The sequence below is a fragment of the Moschus berezovskii genome, chromosome 5 (genome assembly GCF_049115385.1).
Source record: "Moschus berezovskii isolate FMDL1 chromosome 5, NW_MosBer_1.0, whole genome shotgun sequence".
NCBI lineage: Eukaryota > Metazoa > Chordata > Mammalia > Artiodactyla > Moschidae > Moschus > Moschus berezovskii.
In genome coordinates this window covers 94,522,299-94,528,298 of record NC_142464.1, presented here as the reverse complement: position 1 = coordinate 94,528,298, position 6,000 = coordinate 94,522,299, and positions in this window count along the sequence as shown.

The window sequence follows — 6,000 nt, the reverse complement described above, 5'->3', positions numbered from 1 at the left end:
GACTGAACTGAACTGAACTGTGCCTTTTGATGGAGTAAGAAATGGCAACCTACTCCAGTATCTTTGCCTGGAAAATCCCATGGACAGAGGAGACAGAAGGACTACAGTCCATGGTGTCGCAAAGAGTCGGGCACAACTGAAATGACGAAGCATGTATGCATATGCCTTCTGAATCATGATTACCTACCCCCTTAAGAGAGCCAAAGATGGAGAAGCTCTATACAGTCAACAAAAACAAGATCAGGAGCTGACTGTGGCTCAGATCATGAACACCTTATTGCCAAATTCAGACTTAAATTGAAGAAAGTGGGGAAAACCACTAGACCATTCAGCTATCACCTAAATCAAATCCTTTATGATTATACAGGGGAAGTGAGAAATAGATTTAAGGGACTAGATCTGATAGACAGAGTGTCTGATGAACTCTGGACGGAGGTTCGTGACATTGTAAAGGAGACAGGGATCAAGACCACTCTCAAGAAAAAGAAATGCAAAAAAGCAAAATGGCTATCTGATGAGGCCTTACAAATAGCTGTGAACAGAAGTGAAAAGCAAAAGAGAAAAGGAAAGATATACCCATTTGAATGCAGAGTTCCAAAGAATAGCAAAGAGAGATAAGAAAGCCTTCTTCAGGAATCAATGCAAAGAAATAGAGGAAAACAATAGAATGGGAAAGACTAGAGATCTCAAGAAAATTAGAGATACCAAGGGAACATTTCATGCAAAGATGTCCTCAATAAAGGACAGAAATGGTGTGGACCTAACAGTTCAGTTCAGTTCAGTTCAGTCGCTCAGTCACGTCCGACTCTTTGCGACCCCATACAGAAGCAGAAGATACTAAGAAGAGGTGACAAGAATGCACAGAACTGTGCAAAAAAGATCTTCACGACCCAGATAAACACAATGGTGTGATTACTCACCTAAAGCCAGACATCCTGGAATATGAAGTCAAGTGGGCCTTAGGAAGCATCACTACGAACAAAGCTAGTGGAGGTGATGGAATTCCACTTGAGCTATTTCAAATGTTGAATGATGATGCTGTGAAAAGTGCTGCACTCAATATGTCAGCAAATTTGGAAAACTCAGCAGTGGCCACAGGAATGGAAAGGGTCAGTTTTCATTCCAGTCTCAAAGAAAGGCAATGCCAAAGAATGCTCAAACTACCACACAATTGCAATCATCACACACTAGTAAAGTAATGCTCAAAATTCTCCAAGCCAGGCTTCAGCAATATGTGACCCGTGAACTTCCAGATGTTCAAGCTGGTTTGAGAAAAGGCAGAGGAACCAGAGATCAAATTGCCAACATCTGCTGGATCATGGAAAAAGCAAGAGAGTTCCAGAAAAACATCTATTTCTGCTTCATTGACTATGCCAAAGTCCTTGACTACGTGGATCACAATAAACTGTGGACAATTCTGAAAGAGATAGGAATATCAGATCACCTGACCTGCCTCTTGAGAAACCTATATGCTGGTCAGGAAGCAACAGTTAGAACTGGACATGGAACAACAGACTGGTTCCAAATCAGGAAAGGAGTACATCAAGGCTGTATATTGTCACTCTGCTTATTTAACTTATATGCAGAGTACATCATGAGGAATGCTGGGCTGGAAAAAGCACAAGCTGGAATCAAGATTGATGGGAGAAGTATCAATAACCTCAGATATGCAGATGATACCACCCTTATGGCAGAAAGTGAAGAGGAACTAAAGAGCCTCTTAGTGAAAGAGGAGAGTGAAAAAGTTGGCTTAAAACTCAACATTCAGAAAACTAAGATCATGGTTCTGGTCTCATAACTTCATGGCAAATAAATGGGGAAACAGTGGAAACTGTGGCTAACTTCATTGTTTTGGGGCTCCCAAATCACTGCAGATGGTGATTACAGCCATGAAATTAAAAGACACTTACTCCTTGGAAAGAAAGTTATGACCAACCTAGATAGCATATTAAAAAGCAGAGACATTACTTTGCCAACCAAGGTCCGTCTAGTCAAGGCTATGGTTTTTCCAGTGGTCATGTATGAATGTGAGAGTTGGACTGTGAAGAATGCTGAACACCGAAGAATTGATGCTTTTGAACTGTGGTGTTGGAGAAGACTCTTGAGAGTCCCTTGGACTGCAAGGAGATCCAACCAATCTATCCTAAATTAAATCAATCCTGAATATTCATTGGAAGGACTGGTGCTGAAGCTGAAACTCCAGTACTTTGGTCACATGATAAGAACTGACTCCTTTGAAAAGACCCTGGGAAGATGCTGGGAAAGATTGAAGGCAGAAGGAGCAGGGGACGACAGAGGATTTAATGGTTGGATGGCATCACAGACTCTAAGGACATGAGTTTGAGTAAGTTTCAGGAGATAGTGATGGACAGGGAAGCCTGGAGTGCTGTAGTCCATGGGGTTGCAAAGAGTTGAACACAGCTGAAAGACTGAACTGAACTGAACTCCCTTAGGAGAATATTTTAAATCATTTGTTATTTGTTCTTTGAATATTTGATAAAAGTTTCCCAGGAATCCATCTGGTCTGGACCTGGAGTGTTTTTTGGAAATTTATTTAGAAATTGTTTCAGTTTCTTATATGGATATAGGGACAAATAGATTTGCTATTCAGTTTTGGTAACATTTTCCCATTTCTTACTTAATTTTATTGTTTAACTTATAAATGTTTAAAATTAATCAGTATTTTAACATTTCTCATGCAGAATAAGTTATCCTATGGTACTTTAATTCCATTTACCCCCTCATGACTTTACATGCTCTTATTATCAAAATTTTATTTCCTTCTCTTTTATGCTTTTTTAAATTTCATGAGTTTTTGCTATTGTATTTAATTAATGGAGAGATTTAAAACACATTAACCAGTTTCTTTGCTCTTTCTATAAAATAGATGATCTACAAAAGACTAATTCTCTTGGTTCTTATAACTATGGAGAAAAGTCTTTAGCCTTTGGTTTTAAAATTACATTCATGGGTTATATAATTTTCTGGGTATATATATAGTTAGAAGAATTTTCTTTTAATACTTTATAGATTTCACTCCACTGTTTTCTAACTTGTATGGCTTATAATGAGAAGTCTGTTCTTATTTTTTAATTTGTTTCTTGGTTATAATGTGCATTTAAAATTTTCCATCTTTTTTTAAGATTTGTCTTTTTCACTGATATTCAACATATTGATTATAACATGGTAGAGGGAATTTTGTTTGTTTTTTCTTCATCTTTTATTTTTTAACTTGGTTAATTGAGCTTCTTGTTTCTATATGTATGTGGAATTCATTATATTTGGAAATAGTTTAGCTATTATGTCTCTCAGTACTTGATTCTACCTATACTGATTATTCCTTGATTCTTCTATCAAGGACTCTAATTACATGTTTGGTAGGCTGCTTGTTCATTTTCTTTTTCTTTTTAAGGGGAAGGTTGGTTAATTGTCTCTATGTTTCATTTTGTGTAGCTTCTATTACTGTATCTTCAAGTTCATCAATTTCTTTTCCTATGCTATGCCTTGTTTTCTGTTAATCTTATCAATATATTTTTAATCTTAGATGATAGTCTTCATATCTGGAAGTTTGATATGGATCTCTTTCTTATTTCTCTCATGTACTTATGCTTTCTTCTATCGTTTTGATGATAAGTTATTTGTAATAGTTTTCAAAGTCCTTGTCAACTAATTTTATTCTCTGTCTTTACTGTGACTCTATGAATGAGATATCTATCTTGTTAAAAGTCAGATATTTGTGGTTTTTTTAATGTCTCTTAACTTTTTATGGTGAGTTTACCTTGGTGAGTGCTGAGATTTTTGTAATCTTTTAAATATTTGGGGGTTTTGTTCTCCTAGATATAAATTTTGAATTTGATACATTAGACACTTCCTATTAAGTTGATTCCCTGGAGAAGGAAATGGCAACCCACTCTGGTATTGTCCTGGGAAACCTCGTGGACAGAGGAGCCTAGTGGGCAACAATCCACAGGGTCAGAAAAGTGTCAGACACAACTTAGCGACTAAACAACAGTAAAACATCTATTGCTTATTTAATATCATGTGTTCCAATACACTGCTTCACGCTTTCTCCAGGGCTGTCATTTCTTAGAGTTCTATTATATAGGACAAAACAAGGGTGTTTTTTTAAATAGGATATATCGCTGAGGAAACATGTTTTTAATGCCACAAAAGGGAGGAAATTAAATATACTATTCTGGCAAATATATATGCTTACATTTAAGGGTGCTGTCTGAAGGCAATAGAAAAGTAAAATAGGTGGTTTATTATATGAAAACAGTGAATTAAAGAATTTTGTCTTCTGAGTGTTAATCTTTTCTATACTCTGCATTTTAAATCCATGATTTCAATTTTCCATTGACTATTTTTTATTATTCCACTCTCCAAATCTCAAGCAATATTAATAAATTCTATTAAATGGGAAACAATCTCTTTTTATTCAATATTTAGTGCTTATATACTCAGAGTCAGAGTCTGAAAATGGAAAGGAAAGGAGACTGAGAATTTGAAGATGTAAAATGCAAGTCAAAACTACAATGAGTTATCACCTCACACCTGTTACAATGGCTATAATAAAAAAAATTGTACAAGCTAACAACAACAAATGATAATAAGTGTTTACAAGGTTGTGGAGAAAAGGGATCTCTTGTACAACATAGCTAGTAATGCAAAATGTTGCAGCAGCTATCTAAAATAGTACGGAGAGTCCTCAAAAATTAAAAACAGAGCTACCTTGTGATTCAGCAACATCACTCCTAGGTATACATCCCAAAGAATTAAAATTAGAATATCAAAGAGATATTTGTACTCCCATGTTTGTTGCAAGAGTATTCACAACAGTCAAAATATGGAAGCAACCCAACTGTTTATCAACAGATGAATGGATAAAGATAATGTAGTATATACATACAAAATTTCCTCATAAATTAAGCTGCTAGCTTATGAGCCATGTTAAAAAATATTAATTAATTTCTCTTTTACTAAACATATTCTTTGTAAGTCAGAATTGAGTTTCACATTTCATCAAGTGCTTTTTTTTGTAGAGAGACAGTTATATAAATTTCTCCTTAGTTCTAGTACTAGATACATAATATTAATGTGTTTCCTTTCAGTGAATCTTTTGAGCTACAAACCTGAATTAACTGTAATGTATTTTTTCAATGTTTCTCTAATATGTTGCTAATATATTACTTAATATATTTTTATTAACAATTCACATTTCCATTATTTATCAACAACAGATAGATGTCATCTCATTCTGGCAATGAAAACGATATTTATTGCTGCACTCAAAATTCACAGGGCATAAAAAAACAAATATTTTGTCTTTTTTTTTGAAAATTACCCTTTAATCACATTATGATTAAGCACTTAGTCAGTTTCTATGGTCAGATGGCCTACATTCAAATCCTGGCTGTGTTATTACATCTCTTATAGCGAGCAAATAACATACTTTCCTATGCCTTAGATTTTTCATCTGAAAACAGATAATAACATTACCTTCATCAAAAGACTATAAGAATTAAATGAGTTAAGGTATGTAAAGTACTTAGAATGGCACATGGCATACTGGAAATGCTCAATAAATGTTAAATTATTTGCATCAAATCTAATAAAAGTATATTTTATAAAAAAGATTGGTTGTAACTTGATTAAAAAATGGAAGAAGAGCTGAATAGACATATTTCCAAAGTGGAAATGCAGATGGCCAACAGGCACATGAAAATATAATCAACATCACTAATTTTAAAGAAATGCAAATCCAAATCACAATGAGATATTAATTACCTTACACCTGAAAGAAGGCTATCACCGAAAAGAATACAAATAACAAATGTTGACAAGGAAGGGGGTGAAAGGAAACCCTTGCACAAGGCTGGTGGGAATGTAAATTGAAACAGCAACTAGAGAAAACAATATGGAGGTGCTCAAAATACTAAAAATAAAATTTCCATATAATCCAGCAATTCTACTTCTACGCATATATTGCCAAAAAACCAG